The sequence below is a fragment of the Schistocerca piceifrons genome, chromosome 7 (assembly GCF_021461385.2).
Source record: "Schistocerca piceifrons isolate TAMUIC-IGC-003096 chromosome 7, iqSchPice1.1, whole genome shotgun sequence".
In the NCBI taxonomy this organism is placed as follows: domain Eukaryota; kingdom Metazoa; phylum Arthropoda; class Insecta; order Orthoptera; family Acrididae; genus Schistocerca; species Schistocerca piceifrons.
Window position 1 is genome coordinate 565,379,230 of NC_060144.1, and position 24,376 is coordinate 565,403,605.

The 24,376-nt window shown below is 43.4% G+C and overlaps 1 pseudogene; it reads left to right on the forward strand.

Moving 5' to 3' along the window:
- Window positions 1-3,347: 3,347 nt before the first annotated feature.
- On the forward strand, window positions 3,348-3,465 carry LOC124709233 (annotated as a pseudogene).
- Window positions 3,466-24,376: the final 20,911 nt, after the last annotated feature.

Consider the following 24,376-nt stretch of genomic DNA (forward strand, 5'->3'; position numbering starts at 1 on the left):
GTAGCCACACATAAATTCTAATCTGTGCTCTAATGACCAGTTGGGAGGAAAACAATGAGAGAATTGATGGAGCCACGCTTGTGGATGAATGTCGTTGCCAGAATTCTTAAACGTTTTGAATTTACGTGTAGTAATGAACAGCTTATAGTCAAAATCATCATGTCGGCGAGTCGCATATCGGTCATTGTTAGGTCGTGTCGGCCATTCCATCTCAAAATCCAATGCGCCTTGCCAATTTCTTTCATAATTTCCGAAGTGTCCGGTGTTATTATTTTGTGGTTGTTCCGTATTTCTATGTCCCTCTTCCCGTATTGGAGCGCGAGTGTCCTCTGAAATACGTAATTCTTGTATTACCTGCGTCAACTGATCTTGTACTTCCCGGATTTCTCTTTTGTTCTGTGTATTGATTTGATTTTGATTTTGTTTGAATTTTCTTATTTGTTCATACTCTTCTGTGTCAGTGAAGGCTACGGGTCTTGTGTCATTCAGATCATCATCTACCTTTGTAGATAAGTTAGTGACCTGATCCGAAAGTTCGGCTACTTTCTCCGATAGTGTACTTATTTCCTCCATGTGTCTTTCTGAACCAATTTTCAGGGTATCTACTGTGTCCTTTAAGTTTTCCTGAGTTCTTGCAAGTTGCGTAACCGAATCGGTAGATGCAACTGAGTCAATTTTAGCTTGCAAGGTCTCATGATTTTCATGAACAATAGTTTGCAGTTCTTTTATGGCTGCTTCGTGATTCTGTAATACATTTTCATGAAGCGAAAAAATAGGTTGGAAATGCTCACAAATTTGTGTTTTTACGTCATTACAGACCTTTTGACATTTCAATTCGATGTTATGTAACTCAGTGGTTAAATCTTCACGTGTTTGTTCAAGTGTAGTGTCTAACTTTTGAAGATTTTGTTCCGTTATGTCTAACTTTTTGAGATTTTGTTCCACTGTGTCTAACTTTTTGAGATTTTGTTCCACTGTGTCTAACGTTTTGAGATTTTGTTCCACTGTGTCTAACTTTTTAAGATTTTGTCCCATTTGTCTCTGATTTTGTTCCATTTGTTGCATTAATTGCAATAATAATGTATTAGTGTCTGGAATCTGTTTCTCTACGCTTTTCAGCAGTGCATTTGCACCGGCAACATTCACATTTTGACAAGCAGAAAATGCGTCTTGACTTATTTGAGAAAACGGTGATAACCCAAAACCTGAATCTACAGTATTTGCGAAATTGTGTCCTGTCATTTCGGATTCCTGAGGCGAGCTGTTGCCGACCGATCGATCGATAATGCTTCCCTGTTCACTACCTGTTTCACTGTCTATACCATTGTTTGCAGCCCGCTCCATTTCCCTATGCACAATTACCAAATTACTACTTTGAACATCAGTTAATTCATTACTCGGTGGCGCTAACACACTGCTTTCATTTTCACTGTCATTTCTCAGTTTACTTTGGAGCCTAGTATTACGTTTTTCACACGCCATTATTGTCACAATATTTCACACGACAACACAGAAAAGCACAATTTGAAGAGCAAAAATAAGAGAACACATTAACATAACACTGAATATAATATCTAGTTAATTGCAGCTGCGAAATACTTGGTGCAAATCTACATGCATGCCACAACTGTTTTACTGTACAACAATGAAAGACTGCAACTACAAAGGAGATTTTCTCTACAATTACGCGCTAGCAATAAACAAAATCTACACTAATTACACAAACTACAACAAAAAATCAGAAGATTCCAGTGAGGTATCCTCGGCTAAGGGTCGACATATGAAACGTCCCCTTTGAACAATTTATACACGACTGTGCTTAAACTGACACACAATATTTTGTTAGCGCAACGCAATCTGACTTTCAAAATTCCCTACAAAAGAATGGCCCTGACTAACATTAAACTATACCTTTCACAAATCACTTACCTCACAAAAATCTTCGCTGCTCAAGCTACTGCAATACAGCGAGTGCCACTACTGCCAGCTAAATAAAAGATTCTAACTACGGAAGGCACTAACTACTGATAGGGATAGTTAGCAAATGAAAGATATTAATAGAGAACAAACAATGTATTTACCTTGATATCATCATATATAAATATAGCAGTTCATGACAAATTTCAAAACTCCGCCATCTCTCTCCCCACATCCACCACTGCTGGCGGCTCACCTCCAACTGCGCAACGCTACGCGCTGTTCACAGCCAGCTGCCTAACACTACAATGGCGAGTATTACAACAATGCAAAGCAGCCACAGACTGCACACAGCACAGCCAGTGATTTTCATACAGAGGTGGCGTTACCAATAAAAAAACCTAAACAGCCTACTTACATAAAGAAAACATAAACAGCCTACTTACACAGAACTTGTCAACTAATCTGGATGATCAGCTTAAAGCAACTTACGACAACGCTAGGTATTTGTGCTCGCTGCCTTGACAGGAACTACGAATTCTCGATGTGTTGTTGTCGATAAATAACTGCAGTACGGAAACTGGGGTCTGCTCTCTTTGTAAAAAACACTGTTCGATACGTTTTACTTACATTTGTTGACACTAGGGATTCGAGACGTTCAGTATGCAGCTGGGGATCTTGTTTGGTGATACCTGAGGTAATCCAGCTCGGTTATTTAACAGAAACGACTAAACGCACTGTAGCAGTCAAAGTATGACTACAATTCGATGGGCCAGAAATGGAGGCCGCCGGCAAGCTGGCCACACTACCCGCAGGCAAGGTTTCGGGAGCCAACAGGCTTGTGGGCCAACTAGTAACCTCGCGGAGGAACTTGCTCCGTTTGACATGGGATTAACTTCATTCTACAGTAAGTTGGCACACGGCTCCTTGAACATCCATCAGCCAGAGCAGTGGGCCCCATGCGATTCTGCAGCCAATAGTGACTGCCATATCAGTGGAAGGAACTGCATGCGCGGACCTTACCGTGGCTTAGGCACAGCGGCATACCCCTGTTACGTCAGCACCACAGGTCTGTAAACAAGTCGAGCTTGTCGATATCTGCACAATATGCTGCTGCCTCCTTTTGGATCCTGGCTCCCTAAGGAACCATCAGAGAGTAACACTTGAAACATCCCCTTAGAAAAATTATGAATGACTGTGCAGGTAAACTTCTATGTTATTTGATTTTGAAACAGCTGAGCAAAACTAAATACACTCAAAGAGTTTTCTCTTTACCTATTCTGAACGTCACTAAACTGACACACAATATTTTTAGGGCAACGCAGTCGGACTTTCAAAAATCCCTACAAAAGAATGGCCATGACTAAGAATAACCAATTCCTTTCATGAATCACTTACCTCACAAAAATCTTCGTTACTCGATCTACTAAGGCAACGGCCTTGCCGCAGTGGATACTCCGGTTCCCGTGAGATCACCGAAGTTAAGCGCTGTCGGGCGTGGTCGGCACTTGGACGGGTGACCATCCGGGCCGCCATGCGCTGTTGCCATTTTTCGGGGTGCACTCAGCCTCGTGACGCCAATTGAGGAGTTACTCGACCGAATAGTAGCGGCTCCGGTCAAAGAAGACCATCATAACGACCAGGAGAGCGGTGTGCTGACCACACACACCTCCTATCCGCATCCTCCACTGAGGATGACACGGCTGTCGGATGGTCCCGGTAGGCCACTCGTGGCCTGAAGACGGAGTTCTCGAACTACTGCAATACAGCGAGCGCCAATACTACCAGCTAAATAAAAGATTCTAACTACTGAGGGCACTAACTACTGATAGGGATAGTTAACAAATTGATAAATAACAATGTGTTTACCTTAATAGTGTTCAAAAGTCATCATATATACATATATATATATATATATATATCAATTCGTGACATCCATCTTTACAAATTTCCTTTTTCTGGCAGACACACATCCAGATAGTCCGCTTATAGTAACCTCTCAAAACTCTGGCATCTCTCCCTCCACATAGACCACTGCTGGCAGCACACCTCCAACTGCACAACGCTACACGCTGTTCACATCCAACTGCCCAACACTACACAATCGAATATTCCAACAATGAGTCCAACCAGCTACAGGCTGCACACAGCACGGTCAGTGGTTTTCATACAGAGCGCTACGTGGTGTTACCAACATAAAAACCTTGTAACGCCGGAAATGCATATCCTCCTATTTCCATCTACTGTACTATTATTTTTTTCCTTGTTTTGTTACCTCAAGATATGACATTTCTGTCTCTTTATATATTGTAATTGCTTTACTGTTTGTATATATATTTATGCATTTATGTCGATGTATAATTGGTTTGTTTCGTAAATATTATTTGTATTTTTACGCTGGGTCTTGCCTAGGGAAAACTGCTACCGAACGATTACATCGATAGGTCGTGTGAAGACTCAAAGTGTGTAGGATCTTTGGTAGTGTTAACTCTGCCGCGTGAAGCGCGGGCAGAACAGTGAGAGTCCTGGCGGGGAGTAGCGAGTGGAGCAGGTGTGTTGTGTGACGCTCCCGCGAGTTGCCGCGCTTTCGGGGTTTGGCAGCATGTAATTGCGCTCGACTCGCGATGATAGTTTCTGACATGGTGTCGCGGACGGGAAGCATTAGCTGGCGCACATCAAGAGCCCGTTTCGCCTGGTGACCGTGTCGAGAAGAAGGCGCGCCAACATCCAGCTTCTGCAACAGCGACGGCCGACAATGAGTGACTGTCGCCACCTCCTCGACCGACGGCTTCAAACCTTCAATCAACCGACAAGGAAGACTGGACGCACGTAAAGTTTTAGAGCTGTATGGCAGACCTCAGCTTTTAATCTTGTTCCATTTTCGTAACTATAATTACAGCAACTTAGCATGAACGTTTGTTGCTCATTGTCCCAATTGCATCACCAAGCAGAGTCCCTTCCTTTTCCGAAATGAACCCGAGTCGTTGAAATTCAAACGCCAGCATTAAAGTAATATAGCTAACTCGTTTTCACTGCTTTAATTTCAAAGTTCAATTCAAGCATTAGCTGGCTACAATAGTTAGATTACACAAGCACAAATTAAGAGTGCGAGTTTTGTTACCGTATTTTAGCTTACCTGTGACTGCAGCTCAGCTTGGTACGTACTAAATTTTACTATTGTTAATTGTTCAGAATCATTTAATTCAAGTTCAAAGTTAATTCTCTTATTTCTAAATTGCGTAGATTCAAGTAGCTTTTGAAATGATTGTTGAGGTAGTCCAAGACTAACCTTATTTTACTGAATGTCGGTGTGCTTCAGAAAGAAAGCTCACTATTAACTTCAGTCACTAAATTAACTTTCGATTTTCCAGTTTTATTAATCCTTTTGCTAAATTAAGTCAGAGTGTAGCGAAATTTATTACTTCTGACAAACTTTCAGTTTTCACACTACACGTGTCAACCTTCAGTTGCCACGCTTCTAGTGCTAATTATATGTGTAATTACCTTTCTTTTTCAGTTACTATAGTAATTGTCCTTAGGACTGGCGACCGTGATTTCCCCAAATCTCAAATACCTAATTACCGCTAGTTAATTGTTAATGTAACGGCTGCACATTTACTTTCTTTATTAACTTTACCCCTTTTCAAAATTAATTTCCACCAGTTTCATTAGCACATTTCCTTTCATTTAGATGTAACCCTTTCCTCCCTCTTTACCGACAGGTTAACTTCGGTGACGATTGCTTTTCCAAAACTCCCATTAGGTACACGCGGTTTCATTTTTCACTGTCATTAAGGTCGGTAAGTGAGGGGGAGGTTACACGTGGCGACCTGGTGACAGGACAATCTTCAGATTTGAGGTTGTTCTGGACACGAATTTTCTTTGGTGCAAATGTCGTAACAAAGTACTGGTTACGTACAGGCCGTTACGTCAGCGAGAATAAGTAGTGGGAGTAATCCTAATTACATTTGAGATTTGTCATTTATATTGAAAATTATTAAAATGAGTGAAGGCAACAATTACCAAAATTTGGTAGACTTGGATACGGAACAATCGGTCGAACAGTGGGAAACGCGCACGGCGGTTCCCATTGTTCAGGGGCAGGCGGCTAGCATGAAAGACGCGACCGCCGAAACGCAACAAAGAGCAGAAATGGAATTCCAAACTTTAGAAAATGTTTCGGAATCGGAAGCGAAAATCAAATCTGTACCCCTTGATGATGAATACGGGGGAACATGTATAGAGGAACCAGCTACGGAAGTAAAACCGGTAGTCTCCGGGAATTTAACTGATTTATTGAATGTTTTGATTAATGAAATCAAGAGTCAATCGGCAGAAATTATAGCTCTGTCTGCCAAGCAAGAAGCTCAGTCTGAAAAGATTGAACGAAAGCTAGACAATCAGAACAAAGCTATTAATGTTGTTAACAACAATGTTGGAGTTGTTAATACAAAAGTTGATAAAATCAAAGAAGATATTGTTGTAATTAATACCGAAATCGGTAATCTTAAACAGGAAATGATAGGCGTTCAGGCGGAAATTGCGAGCATAAGTACTCGTTTTGATTCCGAAATTAGCAGAATCGAGAAAAGTGTAGGAGAAGCAGTTGCTCCGATCATCGAGAATAAGGTGACGGAACAAATTCAATTAGTGAAAAAAGAGGATCAACAGAAGGTGGGAACTTTAAAGGCTTTAGTGTCCGAAGTAGACACTAAAGTGAGGGAGCAGGCTAATACCTGCGAAGAGAAAAAGAGGGAAGTGGAAACGCTTGCGACAACCACTTGCCAAGTAATTACGAGAGTGTCGGAATTAGAAAAGAAACTTGATGAAAAACAGAGCTATGTGCCAATCTGTGCACATAGTTCGGAATTGTTGACGAAAGAGGAGCGGTTCGACCCCTTGAAAAAAGGCGGTATACACGCGACGGATTTCATTAAAAATTGTGAAAGAGTTTTACCCAGATCATGGACTAATGAGAGAAAAATTAATGCGGTTATTGATGTGCTGGCTGGTGATGCCAAGCGTTGGGGCTTAAACCTCAACATTACGAACCTGACTTTTGACGAGTTTAAAAATTTGTTTCTGGCTGAATACTGGTCAGAGCAAAAGCAGCAAAGTGTCTGGCGCGAATTTGTCGTATCGAGGCCTTTCGATGCGAATTCGCGCGGTTCGATGAGGGAGTTTTGTGAGGGCTGGATCCGCAAGTTGGAATATTTGCGTGATCGCCGCACGGAATCCGAAATAGTCTGGGAACTCTACAAGAAGCTTCCAGATGATACAAAACGCTACGTAGGAAGCAATTACAGGACAATCAATGATTTCCTGGAAAGAGTTGAGGACGAGGACTATTGGCGCAATAATCGCGACAGTGGTAGAGGCCGTGGTAACAACAACGGGTACCACCCCAATCACAACAACGATAACTATGGGAATAATGCATACCGCAATCTTGGCAGCAATAACAAAAATGGTTCGGACCGTAATAACAATCGGTACAATGCAAATAATAACAGGAATGACGGAAACCAGTATCACACTAACGAGATACGGGCTTCACAGAATAGTAATAACGCCAGAGGGTGTGATCAGCCGCCTCAGCAGCATCCGGGGAGCGTATCTGCTGGGACGAGACAGGGAAACCATTAGCCGCGCCGGTGAGGGGCCGAGCGGGCGTGGAGAAATTTTGGCGGCCCAACAACAGGAGAAAACCCAGGTATCGTCATTATGAAAATTCCGTGTGGAATAATCAACGGCGGGAGAGTGTGCCAGTGTTAAGAGAAAAGAGTGCGCCCACAAGTAGTAGATCAGCTGTATACACGGCAGTAGAAAATACATTCGCTGTCAGTGAGAACAATTTAAGTAGTGTTCCGGAAATCGATCATAAAGTGGCAGCTGTAATACCCACAGCGGAACTGGAGATTGAGTTTAAGAATGATTCGCAATTGTTGAGAGAAGATCAGATGTCGGATAAAACGTCCGTCATTGAGCGAGGGGATGCAGAGAGGGATGAGGTCTGGTTAAGGCAGTTCGGTCGCTTATACGACGAACTAAGAGATTATAGGGGTCTGTATGGGAGAAGTGTTTATGGGGAGCGCGTGCAGTATTTGCCGCGTCTCGTCCCACAGGAAGATAGTATTTGTGAAATGATAGAAAGTTCTGGCCCTAACCGGCAGACTTTACCAGAAACAGTTGATGTTAATGGGGAGCACGATCAAGATGCGTCGTGTTTCGTCCCGCAGGAGTTGAATGTTGAAGTAGTAACGGAAAGTTCTGGCCCTAACCGGCAGACTTTACCGAAAGTTGTAATGGTAGAAGTAGCCGACCCATCCGACGCGAACATCCAGTTTAAACATTGCGAGAGTATTAAGGAGAAAGATTACGAAAATTTTAGTGATAGCCGGACACGATTGGTAGAAAAGCACATAGATTACAGCTTGTATGAGGTTAGAGCTGACATTATACAGTCAGACGATAGCAGTGTGGGTTGCGCAGATCCAGAGGAAGTAATTTCAGATGCTACTGGGCACATTCCTCCAGGTAGATTGGCAGATGAGATCAATCTGACCAAAGTGGAATCAACGAAGGTGACAATTAGTGAAGTGATAGCAAAGCAGCACTCACTAGTTGACGAGTTACAGGAAAAGGTTTCGGTATTGGAGGCGAAGCTACAGACTAAGCCTCAGGACAAACGTGTTGAAATTAAAACTGTATGTGAACAGAGGCTGAAAAAGCCGCCAGATAAGCCGAATTTAGGATCAAAGCCGGATGGTTTTTTCTGGAATGACCTGGATATAGACGAGGATTTACTGTGGGAAAATAATGAAACAGTCGAGGACAAGTGTAGACAGATAGTAGTGTCTGTTAATATGCACGACCTACAACTAAACGTGTTGATTGACACCGGTGCAGAATTGAGTGCTGTATCTGGGAAAATATTTGAGTTACTGAAAGACAGACCCGGCATCGTAGTTATGCCAGTAACAGCAGTGAAAATTATCGGTGCTACTGGGAAGGCCAGTAAACCGGTCACAAAACAGATTTTTGTCCACTTCGAGATATGTGGGGCACGATTTGAACAAGAGTTTGTAGTCGTGCCAGACTTAACTACGGAAGTAATTATCGGGTTAGATTGGCTATTAAAGTACCGTGCAGTGATTAACTGCGAAAGCAAAACCTTGACATGTATGTCACTAGATAAAACGATAGTAGTTAGCTTTGACGAGGCAGGAGACGGTGTGCATAGGCAATACCAGCCTATACACATTGTTAACTGGCCGAATGGTATTGATGTAGGTATGAATCTGAACTACTGTAATGTGAGGAATCTCGGCATTGACAATAGTGTAGAAACTGAATTGGAAAGTATTGTAGACGGTATGTCAAACGTAACACACGAACAAAGACGAGGCCTGTATGAAGTGATGATGAGGAATAAGAGTGTGTTTTCAGACAAACCGGGTCTTGTGGAAGGATATAAATGCAAGTTGCATGTAATTCCGCACGAACCATTCTTCGTGAGACCGTATGCTATACCGCTGTCCAAAAAGGAAGCAGTGCAACGGGAGATAGATAAGATGATCGAATGGGGAGTGATTGAAAGAAGTACAAGTCCATACAATAACGGTTTGGTCATTGTAGCAAAACGGGATGGTAGTGTGCGTATCGTGATTGACGCACGCACGTTGAATAGGGTCGTTCAACGTGAAACAGACAGACCAGAGAGTATGGAGGAGATTTTGCAACGTTTTCATGACGTTAAGTTCATGACTAGCCTCGATCTGACAGCTAGTTACTGGCAAATAGAACTCGAAGAAGAATCTAGGCCATACACCGCCTTCTTGTTTGCGGGCAGGTGTTATCAGTATAGAGTACTGCCGTTTGGACTTAATATATCTGTGTCCGTATTCATCAGGGCCCTAGATAAAGTGCTAGGACCGGCTTTGAGTTCAAGATTAACTGTATATGTTGACGACCTATTGTTGGCCAATGCCACTTGGCATGACCATTGTGACCTGTTAGACGAAGTTTTTAGAGCATTGCGCCGTGGCGGAATGACTCTAAAGCTAAAGAAATGCGAATTTGTGAAGCAGGAACTGAAATTTTTAGGGCATGTAATTACCACTGCTGGTATTACGAAAGACCCAGAGAAACTAGAGGCAATAAGGAATTGTCCTCCACACAAGTCTAGGAAACAGTTAAAAAGTTTTCTAGGGCTCACAGGATTTTACCGTAAACTTGTAAAAGGACAAGTGTTTAATGATGAAAATTTGAATAACCTCTTACGCAAAAATGTTCCGTTTGTGTGGACTGACGGGTGTCAGACCGCTTTCGAGAGATTAAAAGACGAGTTGTTAAGATCTAACATACTATTTCATCCTGATTTATCGCTACCCTTCCATCTGGGAACGGATTCGTCGAATTACGGGGTGGGGGTAGAACTGTTCCAAGAAGTTGGTAAAGGGGAGGATAAGGAACACCGGACGATAGCGTTCGCGAGTCGAACTTTATCAAAAAGTGAGCGAAACTACACGATTTCTGAGAAAGAGTGTCTCGCTATCGTGTGGGGATTCAAGAAGTTCAAGGGTTACCTATGGGACCGTAAGGTGATTATTCATACGGACCATAAGGCGCTCACTTATCTGAAGGATTGTAAACTACTTCACGAAAGACTGACTAGGTGGTCGCTGTATTTACAGCAATTTAACTATGACATCTGTTACGTAAAAGGGACCGACAATTGCGTAGCGGATGCGCTGTCGCGGTTGCCCGAGTCTAATCAAGGTCTATTGAAAGATGAGGCAGATGGAGTGGTCAAATTGTACTATTTTAAAGAAGTTGAGGGACGTAAATTAATAATGAACATTTGTAAGAATCTACGTCGTCATCAGAACGAGGATGGTTGTTTAAATATGGTGAAAACCCGATATGATGAAAAGAGTCCAGAAGGAGAGAAATTAAGGAAGTATTACAAGATATACGATCATATCTTGTACATACGTAAGGGTGAAGATAGTAATATTTGGCGGGTATGCTGGCCCAGCAAATACGTCACGGAAATAATAGACTACTACCATTTGGCGTATGGTCACTGTGGACCAAAGAAATGTACGGAAAAGCTGAGTGAAGTAGTGCATTTCAACAACATGTTAAAACGAGTTACTGACAGAGTGAAAACTTGCGATTTATGTCAGAAGGTGAAGGTTACCAACTGTACGAGTCGTGGTCCTATGCAAAGTATAAGGCCTAACGACACCTTTGAGTTACTGTGCGTGGACTTGTACGGACCTTTGCCCAAGTCATCAGGAAACTTTGCCTACATTTTAGTAGTGCTAGAAGCTTTTTCCAAGTTCATCAAACTATACCCGATTAGGAAAGCTACAGCCAAAGCGGTCTATAGCAAGCTGGTGAACGATTATTTTGTTCATATTGGTAAGCCCAAGGCGATTCTATCAGACAATGGGGCACAATTTACTTCTAAGTTGTGGAATGAAGGCATGGAAAGTAATGGGGTCGATGTGATCCATATTTCAGCTTATTGTCCGGCTGGGAATCCCGCTGAGAGGTATATGCGCGAGCTAGGCCGACTGTGCCGTACCTATTGCCATCACAACCATAGGGCATGGGGCAAATATGTAGCAATATTTGAGAGAATTATGAACACCTTGAGACATGAATCGACGGGATTTTCTCCAGAGGAAATCCTGCTGGATGACAGAAGTAAAAGTTTAGTGGAAGAGATAATCAAATTCCCTCCACGGATTGACATTAGTATTGGTGTGAAAAAAGATCGTTTGCGAGAAGTAATGAAGCTAAAAGCCGATGCTCGCATACGTCGTCATGACGCTAAAGCGCGTTTTGCTAAGTTTGCGATCGGAGACTTAGTACTTGTAAAAGCTCATGAGAAATCGAGCGAGATAGACAATGAAATCTCTAAATTTAAGTTTGTTTATAATGGACCATATAAAGTCATTGGTATACCTCACACAAATGCTTATTGCTTAAAGTATCCAAGCTCTGGAAAGCTATTAGGTATTCGAAATATAGTAGATTTGAAATTGTACCAACCTAGGATCGATTAATACCACACAATGGGTAATTTGTACAATATGTAAATATAGAGTGTAAGATTTAAGGTTTGCTAGATTGCCATGCTTTTGACTGACCAAGGTCATTAAAGAAGTTGTAATTAATAAGTAATTAATTTTGATTAATCAATTTAATTTTAATCAATTTAATCATGATCTAATCAACTGAAAAATCCAAGCTGCTAGTTTAAGTTTTCAGCTGAGTCACAGTAGATTAAGCAATGTAAATATGATTTTGTAACTAGCTGTAAGATTTCATGAATATGTGTTTTACTAGTCATTGCCGATGTACTTAGACGCTGTTTTAAGTTTCAGGCTTGTACATGTGTGATGATGGACAGTGTTGAGTTATCCACTGTGATAGTGTTTATGGACTCCTTGAGATTACTCGGGAGTGAGTTTTTCCGAAAGAATTCAGTGGAACGGACGTTCTGGAAACGCCGTCACAAGGGCGAGTGAGATCAAGCGTGCCGCACACGCGGGCGCAACAATACTGGCGAGGCGAGCCGCTGTCGGCTCTTGTGCCGCTGTTGGCTCTTGGGCCGCTGTCGGCATTCTTTGTACTTGCGAGTACGGAAGGCGGAATTGTTTTTCTTCCTGGACAGCTGAAAGAATTCTACTGTCAATATTTATGTTTTTTTCGATCTGATGTGTGTTATTTTCTTGTTTAGCGTTTAATGGACTCCCATGACGAGAATATTAATTATGAAAGGGTTATGTAAAAATGTGTATTCTATGTAATTAATTATTAATTTGCGTATTTTGATCTACCTGTTTTTATGACCATGTACTCTGATTAATTTTGTAAATAGTATTCCATTTCTTGATACTGTTGGGAATTTTGACAATTTTAGAATAGCTAAACCATTTTCTATGTTTTCAATGAATTTTAATATGTTGTCAACCTGTTTTATTTTGTGCAAGATGACAGAGTGGAATAAGATTAGGAGTGTCTCCACTCAATTATTATGGTCTAAAAATTGATTTATGGTTAATTAGACGAATGCAAAATTTTGTTGATGTTTTGAGCAAATGCATTTCCGCTGTTTCTTTTTTGGGACATTTTCTGAGTCTGTTTACGTTACACGAACATCCTCAGACAATGTGGGGCACGTGTAACGCCGGAAATGCATATCCTCCTATTTCCATCTATTGTACTATTATTTTTTCCTTGTTTTGTTACCTCAAGATATGACATTTCTGTCTCTTTATATATTGTAATTGCTTTACTGTTTGGATATATATATATATTTATGCACTTATGTCGATGTATAATTGGTTTGTTTCGTGAATATTATTTGTATTTTTACGCTGGGTCTTGCCTAGGGAAAACTGCTATCGAACGATTACGTCGATAGGTCGTGTGAAGAATCTAAGTGTGTAGGATCTTTGGTAGTGTTAACTCTGCCGCGTGGAGCGCGGGCTGAGCAGAGAGAGTCTGGCGGGAGTAGCGAGTGGAGCAGGTGTTGTGTGACGCTCCCGCGAGTTGCCGCGCTTTCGGGGTTTGGCAGCATGTAATTGCGCTCGACTCGCGATGATAGTTTCTGACACGGTGTCGCGGACGGGAAGCATTAGCTGGCGCACATCAAGAGCCCGTCTCGCCTGGTGACCGTGTCGAGAAGAAGGCGCGCCAACATCCAGCTTCTGCAACAGCGACGGCCGACAATGAGTGACTGTCGCCACCTCCTCGATCGACGGCTTCAAACCTTCAATCAACCAACAAGGAAGACTAAAAGCACGTAAAGTTTCAGAACTGTATGGCAGACCTCAGCTTTTCAAATTGTTCCATTTGCCTCGCAAAATTACAGAACTTAGCATGAACCCTTGTTGCTCATTGTCCCAATTGCATTGCCAAGCAGGGTCCCTTCCTTTTCCGAAATGAACCCGAGTGTCGTTGAAATTCAAACGCCAGCATTAAAATAATATAATTAGATTTCACTGCTTTAATTTCAAAGTTCAGTAGCTGGCTACAATATTTAGGTTACACGAGCACAAATTTAGAGTGCGAGTTTTGTTAGCATATTTTAGCCTACCTGTGACTGCAGCTCAGCTTGGTACGTACTAAATTTTACTATTGTTAATAGTTCAGAATCATTTAATTCAAGTTCAAAGTAAAATCTCTTGTTTCTAAATTGCGTAGAGTCAAGTTGCTTTTGAAATGATTGTTGAGGTAGTCCAAGACTAACCGTATTTTACTGGATTTCGATGTGCTTCAGAAAGAAAGCTCACTATTAACTTCAGTCACTAAATTAACTTTCGATTTTCCGGTGTTATTAATTCTTTTGCTAAATTAAGTCAGAGTGTAGCGAAATTTATTACTTCTGACAGACTTTCAGTTTTCACACTACACGTGTCAACCTTCAGTTGCCACGCTTCTAGTGTTAATTATATGTGTAATAACCTTTCTTTTTCAGCTACTATAGTAATTGTCCTTAGGACTGGCGACCGTGATTTCCCCCAAATCCCAAATATCTAATTACCGCTAGTTAATTGTTAACGTAACGGCCGCACATTTACTTTCTTTATTAACTTTACCCCTTTTCAAAATTAATTTCCACCAGTTTCATTTGCATTTTTCCTTTCATTTAGATGTAACCCTTTCCTCCCTCTTTACCGACAGGTTAACTTCGGTGACGATTGCTTTTCCAAAACTCCCATTAGGTACACGCGGTTTCATTTTTCACTGTCATTAAGGTCGGTAAGTGAGGGGGAGGTTACACGTGGCGTGCCTCGCAAAATTACAGCAACTTAGCATGAACGTTTGTTGCTCATTGTCCCAATTGCATTACCAAGCAAGGTCCCTTCCTTTTCCGGAATGAACCCGAGTATCGTTGAAATTCAGACGCCAGCATTAAAGTAACATCATTTCACTGCTTTAATCTCAAAGGTATTCATAGCTGGCTTCAATATTCAGATTACACAAGCACAAATTAAGAGTGCGAGTTTTGTTATCGTATTTTAGCTTACCTGTGACTGCAGCTCAGCTTGGTACGTACTAAATTTTACTATTGTTAATTGTTCAGGATCATTTAATTCAAGTTCAAAGTTAAATCTCTTATTTCTAAATTGCGTAGATTCAAGTAGTTTTTGAAATGATTGTTGAGGTAGTCCAAGACTAACCGTATTTTACTGAATTTCGATGTGCTTCAGAAAGAAAGCTCACTATTAACTTCAGTCACTAAATTAACTTTCGATTTTCCGGTTATTAATTCTTTTGCTAAATTAAGTCAGGGTGTAGCGAAATTTATTACTTCTGACAAACTTTCAGTTTTCACACTACACGTGTCAACCTTCAGTTGCCACGCTTCTAGTGTTAATTATATGTGTAATAACCTTTCTTTTTCAGTTACTATAGTAATTGTCCTTAGGACTGGCGACCGTGATTTCCCCCAAATCTCAAATATCTAATTACCGCTAGTTAATTGTTAACGTAACGGCCGCACATTTACTTTCTTTATTAACTTTACCCCTTTTCAAAATTAATTTCCACCAGTTTCATTTGCATTTTTCCTTTCATTTAGATGTAACCCTTTCCTCCCTCTTTACCGACAGGTTAACTTCGGTGACGATTGCTTTTCCAAAACTCCCATTAGGTACACGCGGTTTCATTTTTCACTGTCATTAAGGTCGGTAAGTGAGGGGGAGTCTGTTTACGTTACACGAACATCCTCAGACAATGTGGGGCACGTGTAACGCCGGAAATGCATATCCTCCTATTTCCATCTATTGTACTATTATTTTTTTCCTTGTTTTGTTACCTCAAGATATGACATTTCTGTCTCTTTATATATTGTAATTGCTTTACTGTTTGTATATATATTTATGCATTTATGTCGATGTATAATTGGTTTGTTTCGTAAATATTATTTGTATTTTTACGCTGGGTCTTGCCTAGGGAAAACTGCTATCGAACGATTACATCGATAGGTCGTGTGAAGACTCAAAGTGTGTAGGATCTTTGGTAGTGTTAACTCTGCCGCGTGAAGCGCGGGCAGAACAGTGAGAGTCCTGGCGGGGAGTAGCGAGTGGAGCAGGTGTGTTGTGTGACGCTCCCGCGAGTTGCCGCGCTTTCGGGGTTTGGCAGCATGTAATTGCGCTCGACTCGCGATGATAGTTTCTGACATGGTGTCGCGGACGGGAAGCATTAGCTGGCGCACATCAAGAGCCCGTTTCGCCTGGTGACCGTGTCGAGAAGAAGGCGCGCCAACATCCAGCTTCTGCAACAGCGACGGCCGACAATGAGTGACTGTCGCCACCTCCTCGACCGACGGCTTCAAACCTTCAATCAACCGACAAGGAAGACTGGACGCACGTAAAGTTTTAGAGCTGTATGGCAGACCTCAGCTTTTAATCTTGTTCCATTTTCGTAACTATAATTACAGCAACTTAGCATGAACGTTTGTTGCTCATTGTCCCAATTGCATCACCAAGCAGAGTCCCTTCCTTTTCCGAAATGAACCCGAGTGTCGTTGAAATTCAAACGCCAGCATTAAAGTAATATAGCTAACTCGTTTTCACTGCTTTAATTTCAAAGTTCAATTCAAGCATTAGCTGGCTACAATAGTTAGATTACACAAGCACAAATTAAGAGTGCGAGTTTTGTTACCGTATTTTAGCTTACCTGTGACTGCAGCTCAGCTTGGTACGTACTAAATTTTACTATTGTTAATTGTTCAGAATCATTTAATTCAAGTTCAAAGTTAATTCTCTTATTTCTAAATTGCGTAGATTCAAGTAGCTTTTGAAATGATTGTTGAGGTAGTCCAAGACTAACCTTATTTTACTGAATGTCGGTGTGCTTCAGAAAGAAAGCTCACTATTAACTTCAGTCACTAAATTAACTTTCGATTTTCCAGTTTTATTAATCCTTTTGCTAAATTAAGTCAGAGTGTAGCGAAATTTATTACTTCTGACAAACTTTCAGTTTTCACACTACACGTGTCAACTTTCAGTTGCCACGCTTCTAGTGCTAATTATATGTGTAATTACCTTTCTTTTTCAGTTACTATAGTAATTGTCCTTAGGACTGGCGACCGTGATTTCCCCAAATCTCAAATACCTAATTACCGCTAGTTAATTGTTAATGTAACGGCTGCACATTTACTTTCTTTATTAACTTTACCTCTTTTCAAAATTAATTTCCACCAGTTTCATTAGCACATTTCCTTTCATTTAGATGTAACCCTTTCCTCCCTCTTTACCGACAGGTTAACTTCGGTGACGATTGCTTTTCCAAAACTCCCATTAGGTACACGCGGTTTCATTTTTCACTGTCATTAAGGTCGGTAAGTGAGGGGGAGGTTACAACCTAAACAGCCTACTTACACACTGTTGACAAATTAGCATCGATAATACAGCTGCCACAAAATATGCGCTGCATCCATACGCCACTGTGGTAGTTTCCACTGATAAACGTTGCTGTTTAAGATGGCTGCGAACTCTTCCGTGGCGGGGTCCTGGACAGAAAATTCTCGGACAACTTGCTTTCCCTCTAAGCTTCAGTGCGTGCGACATATTGGTGACGGTGTCTTTTCGCATATTGACCGTTTACATGGAACGAGGACGGCGGCGACACACGTTGATATTTGCTACAGATTTTCTCCCCTATTATGTAGCCTCCGACTGTTGTTGTGAATAACATTCCCGTTCACAGGCTTAGGATTTCTAATATTCAGATACCACTTCATTCATGAAACTCTTTTTAAATGCAAGTTGTACAAGCTATCAAGCTATACGAGTATAACAATCGTACATGCTACTTTAACGCCTGGCGGAGCCGCTCAAGCTAGTGAAGAATTCTTGACGCTGCTTGAGTGCCCGCGATCCCCATTAGGTCAGATTACAGGAAGACATCGAAGCAATTCAAAGACGTGCTGCTAGATTTGTTACCGGGAGGTTCCATCAACAAGCGAGCATTACGGAAATGCTCCGTGAAGTTAAATAGGAATCCCCAGAGGGAAGACGACTTTCTTTTCGTGAAACGCTACTAAGACAATTTAGAGAACCGGTTCTTGCGGCAGACTGCAGAGCGAATCTGCTGCCGCCAACGTACATTTCGCGTAGGGACAGCGAAGGCGACGTAGAGAAATCAGGACTGGTACGGAGGTATGCAGGGTGTTCCGAAATTTCCATTACAAACTTCTAGGACATGTTGAGAGGAGTCGATACGAAATATACTGACTAGGAAAAAATGTCCGTAAACGTACCGTTTCTGTGCTACAGCCGTTTGAAAACGTGTTTACTAGGTAAGTACGCGACAGTGTAACCATGGTGGGGCGTGGTTACGCCGGATCAGCTGATGTCATTTCACGTCTGTCCTACGTCTCTGATCTGGTCAGAGCCCCATTCAGGTGTCTGCCAGTGTTACTATGGCGAAGCTCACGGTAATGGAAGAACTGCTCATCGCCTTTATCAAGATCGTTCTCCACAACGTCCGACTCCATCGCGTCCCCTTTGCGCCACAGTTACGCAACGGCTTCGAGGAAGGCTATCTTCACCGTCAGCAGACATGACTGAGATGCTCCAAGGAGACGCCGCACACCCGAATTGGAGGAGGCCGTACTGCATCACGATGTAGACAACCCGTCACCGAGTACACGAGGAATTCCTTTGGCTGTTAGCGAGAGGAACTTGTAACCACGCTTTAGAGAGTGGTTATACTGAAACGAGTGCACTACTGACCATTAAAATTGCTGCGCCAGGAGGAAGTGGATGATAAACGGGTAGTCATTGGACAAATATATTATATTAGAACTGACATGTGATTACATTTTCACGCAATTTGGGTGCATAGATCCTGAGAAATCAGTACCCAGAAAAACCACCTCTGGCCGTAATAACGGCCTTGATACGCCAGGGCATTGAGTCAAACAGAGCTTCGATGGCGTGTACAGGCACAGCTGCCCATGCAGCTTGAACACGATACCACAGTTCATCAAGAGTAGTGACTGGCGTATTGTGACGAGCCAGTTGCTCGGCCACCATTGACCAGACGTTTTCAATTGGTGAGAGATCTGGAGAATGTGCTGGCCAGGGCAGCAGTCGAACATTTTTTGTATCCAGAAAGGCCCGTACACGACCTGCAACATGCGGTCGTGCATTATCCTGCTGAAATGTAGGGTTTCGCAGGGATCGAATGAAGGGTTAGAGCCACGGGTCGTAACACATCTGAAATGTAACGTCCACTGTTCAAAGTGCCGTCAGTGTGAACAAGACGTGACCGAGATGTGTAACCAATGGCACCCCATACCATCACGCCGGGTATGTGGGGTTGTGCTGTATGTATTTCGTATGCCTGCTCATTTCCTGCTCCTGGTGTACATGTGAATAAATAATATATTTTATTTGAACTTTGCCAGCGGATTCCATACTCGTCAGTTTTCTCAATGAAGGAAAGAGGTGTGCACCATCTGTCTGCAAATCCTGTAAACTCCTGTTAACATCGTATATTAACTACCTGTGTGTCATATTGCCTGATGTGGAGACTGGGGACCAGCCCGGCGTTTGCCTAAGCGAGCGTGGAAAACCGCCTGAAAACCGCAAGCAGATTGGCCACTGTACCACGCCTGCGATCTGGGTCCGCCTCAGCTCCCCGCCTGGCAATGCGGCGGTGCAGTGCGTTCAGCTACACGGGGGACCAGGTCAGGCAGGGGCCCGGCTGAGTGCGGCCTCACCCGCTGGTCTTCGCCTGCAGCGCAGGCAGCCCGCACAACTTGTGTTTCTCGTGCGTGGCTAAGAACACTGTACCTCTGTTGCCGCCGGCAGACGACAACTTACACTGACCGACAGCTACATCGACACTCGGCCCGTGCCTATTCGACCAGCGCTGGCTATTTCGTAACTGATGGATGATGGATGGATGGAGAGGGTTGTATGGGTGCACGACGGCAAGATCTTCAGCGCCCGCTCAGTAACAGATTGAGACGGGTGTCAAGAAAAGACTCAGAACAGTAAGATAAAACAGAACGTAAAACACAGGTAACAAGCTTGGCAAAATATGGGCCTACCCACACCGAAGCGTGGGACGAAGCATGCCGTCAGCAGTAAAACTCCGATAACACAGGAAGAAAGTGGTAGAGGGAGCTAAAAGAATACAGCAGATGGAAGTGGCGGGCTGACCGCAAGGAAAAAGGGAGGAGCCATCCACTGTGCAATACACTAAAACCTCCAGCCTAAAAGTTTAGGCTACAGTCCAGACACATCACAAAACTTTAAAACCCTAGACACACAAGTCTCATCATTAGCTAACAAACAGGGCAGATCCACATCAACTTCTGTTCCTGCCCTTGCATCACGGTATAAAATGCAGTCTGTTAAAATGTGGCGGACAGAGATGTGCACACCACAAGCATCACAAAACGGGGGATCCTCCCGCCGTAATAGAAAGCCATGTGTGAGAGGACAGTGCCCAATCCGAAGACGCGTGAGGGCCACTTCTTCCCGCCTGAGCAACCGGCAGGAGCAACGCTTCAGCTGAATCCACTATCACGAATTGATTCAGACAGTGCAGTCATTATGATTTTTTTTATGCGAATGAACCCATTAGGACTGTGCAAAGTAGATAAACACGTTATATTCTCCTCGGGTGCCCATACCTCTGTCATTTCTTTAGTGTGAGCAAGTTTCCTCGCTTCAGACCACGATGTCCCGGTGTTCTTCTTCGGTATTCCCTCTTGGTCAAGTTGCTATTGTTGAAATATAGATCGAGAAATTTTCTTTTTCTGGATACCGTCTTTTGTGATCCCTGCCAACTTGATAACTTTTTTACAATAACTTATTTTGTAAATTCAGTACAATATCAATGTCTCACAATTTGTGAAGCGTTCACCACCGGCTGGGTTGACGTAATCCGTATGAAGGGGGAAATTTGCGCATTGTTTAACCTGTTGTATCGGAGGAGCCGCCAGCAGCAGCCGGACGTGTAGACCCTACATCCCTATTTCATCATCCTATCTTCTGACGCCATACTCATCAAACTTTCTGTAACACTGCCGTTCTTGTTCTTAAAGTGCTCATTTTCTTAAGAGGTCTTCTACATGAAGTCGAACCCAGTCATTAATAAAATACAGGGTGTTTATAAATGAATATCGGGGATTTAACGCTTTATAATATTTATTATACTAAACTTACAGTTATAAATGATCACTCCTGGAAATGGAAAAAAGAACACATTGACACCGGTGTGTCAGACCCACCATACTTGCTCCGGACACTGCGAGAGGGCTGTACAAGCAATGATCACACGCACGGCACAGCGGACACACCAGGAACCGCGGTGTTGGCCGTCGAATGGCGCTAGCTGCGCAGCATTTGTGCACCGCCGCCGTCAGTGTCAGCCAGTTTGCCGTGGCATACGGAGCTCCATCGCAGTCTTTAACACTGGTAGCATGCCGCGACAGCGTAGACGTGAACCGTATGTGCAGTTGACGGACTTTGAGCGAGGGCGTATAGTGGGCATGCGGGAGGCCGGGTGGACGTACCGCCGAATTGCTCAACACGTGGGGCGTGAGGTCTCCACAGTACATCGATGTTGTCGCCAGTGGTCGGCGGAAGGTGCACGTGCCCGTCGACCTGTGACCGGACCGCAGCGACGCACGGATGCACGCCAAGACCGTAGGATCCTACGCAGTGCCGTAGGAGACCGCACCGCCACTTCCCAGCAAATTAGGGACACTGTTGCTCCTGGGGTATCGGCGAGGACCATTCGCAACCGTCTCCATGAAGCTGGGCTACGGTCCCGCACACCGTTAGGCCGTCTTCCGCTCACGCCCCAACATCGTGCAGCCCGCCTCCAGTGGTGTCGCGACAGGCGTGAATGGAGGGACGAATGGAGACGTGTCGTCTTCAGCGATGAGAGTCGCTTCTGCCTTGGTGCCAATGATGGTCGTATGCGTGTTTGGCGCCGTGCAGGTGAGCGCCACAATCAGGACTGCATACGACCGAGGCACACAGGGCCAACAGCCGGCATCATGGTGTGGGGAGCGATCTCCTACACTGGCCGTACACCACTGGTGATCGTCGAGGGGACACTGAATAGTGCACGGTACATCCAAACCGTCATCGAACCCATCGTTCTACCATTCCTAGACCGGCAAGGGAACTTGCTGTTCCAACAGGACAATGCACGTCCGCATGTATCCCGTGCCACCCAACGTGCTCTAGAAGGTGTAAGTCAACTACCCTGGCCAGCAAGATCTCCGGATCTGTCCCCCATTGAGCATGTTTGGGACTGGATGAAGCGTCGTCTCACGCGGTCTGCACGTCCAGCACGAACGCTGGTCCAACTGAGGCGCCAGGTGGAAATGGCATGGCAAGCCGTTCCACAGGACTACATCCAGCATCTCTACGATCGTCTCCATGGGAGAATAGCAGCCTGCATTGCTGCGAAAGGTGGATATACACTGTACTAGTGCCGACGTTGTGCATGCTCTGTTGCCTGTGTCTATGTGCCTGTGGTTCTGTCAGTGTGATCATGTGATGTATCTGACCCCAGGAATGTGTCAATAAAGTTTCCCCTTCCTGGGACAATGAATTCACGGTGTTCTTATTTTAATTTCCAGGAGTGTATGTCAAATGAAAGAGCAACTCAAACACTTTTACCAAAAAACTTATAAGTGTACAATGTGAGTACCATTTGTCACACGGCACACAACAAGTCTGTAACCGAGTCCCTCCCAAACGTAGATAAGTGCGTCTTCAGTGACTGTACCAACAGCTGCTTCAATCCGGTTTCTTAATTCAGGGAGGTCTGCTGGTAGCGGAGGCACGTACACACGTTCCTTGATGAAGACCCAAAGGAAAAAAATCGCATGGCGTTAGGTTGGGTGAACGTGGAGGCCATGCGAAGCAAGCCCTGTCATTGGGCCCCTTGCGGCCTATCCAGCACTTGGGTTCAGTGAAGTTCAACCAATCATGTACTTCGCCATGCCAGTGAGGTGGCGCACCATCTTACTGGAAAATGAAGTTCTCTGGCACATCTTCTTCCAACTGAGGGAAGAGCCATTGCTCTAGTGTATCAAGGTAAGAAGTGCCAGTTACAGTAGGTTCACAAAAAAAGAAAGGACCATAAAGTTTCCGCCAGGATACGGCACATAAAACAGTTACCTTAGGGGAATCTCGTTGCATTTTTAACACCTCGTGAGCATTCTCTGAGCCCCAGATCCTCACATTGTGAGTGTTAACATGTCCACTAAAGGGAAAGGTCGGTTCATCACTGAAGACAACATGATCCAGAAAATCATCATCGTCATGAAACTACATTTTGTTTGCGAAGTTGGTACATAATCAATGGTCTACCGGCTTTAGAGCCTGTAATAACTGTAAACGGTAAGGACGTAGTTGTAAGCGTTTTCTTAAAACTTTCCAAACAGTCGACACGGGAACTTGTAATTCACGACCAGGCTTCTGGACTGATTTCCTTGGGCTACGAGTGAACGGCTCTCTCACACGCTCAACAGTCTCTTCACTAACTCTTGGTCTTCCTGTGCTCTTCCCTTAACAAAGGCAGTCGGTATCTTCAAATTGATGATATCATCTATGAATGTTGTTATCACTTGGAGGATCACAACTGAACTTCAGCCGGAACGCACGTTGCACAGTAACAACAGATTCAGTCTTTGCAAACTGCAAAAACACAGAACACTTTCTGTTCACTAGTCGCCATCTTCGCTACTACCGCTGTCTAGCGGATTGCGGCGGAAAAAATTGAGCGCTGCGCATAGACACTGGTGCCAAACACAACTGTTTGAGCTGCTCTTTCATTTCACATATTATTTATAACTGTAAGTTTAATGTAATAAATATTATAAAGCGTTGAAGCCACGATATTCATTTATAAGCTCCCTGTGCTATTGCTCTCTAAATTGTTGTTTTAACCCACCTGCATCACCATGTCGCTGTTACTTCTCTGGACCATGTTGCCCAAAGATATGGAAGTATAAGAGCTAACTATTAAGCGTCAGGCAAAGATTTTGTTAACCTCACTGAGCTTGGATTGGACTAAGCCATTGTCAAGACTGTCGTGGTGATGTATGGTGATAGTTTCAGGCATCAGGGGCAATTTGCTTTCCACCATGACCGTTCCGCTGCAGCCAGCCTTGTGAAGACATTCGCAGCGACAAGCTGACATTCATGGATCAGTCATCTCCGACAGCTTCAGCCATTTCTGTCCAAGCCTTAAATTAATAAAACAGAATTAAATAAACCTCGTCAGAATTAATATCCAGCCCTCCACTCCCATCACATAATCGTACCCTAAATACACCGATCAGGCAGGACAATATGCCCATCTACCTAATAATTTTTGAGAACATTTCTCGTGGAGAATAGTGGTTATTCTTAGTACTTTAGAATTAATGTAAACAGTCTCGGCCGCA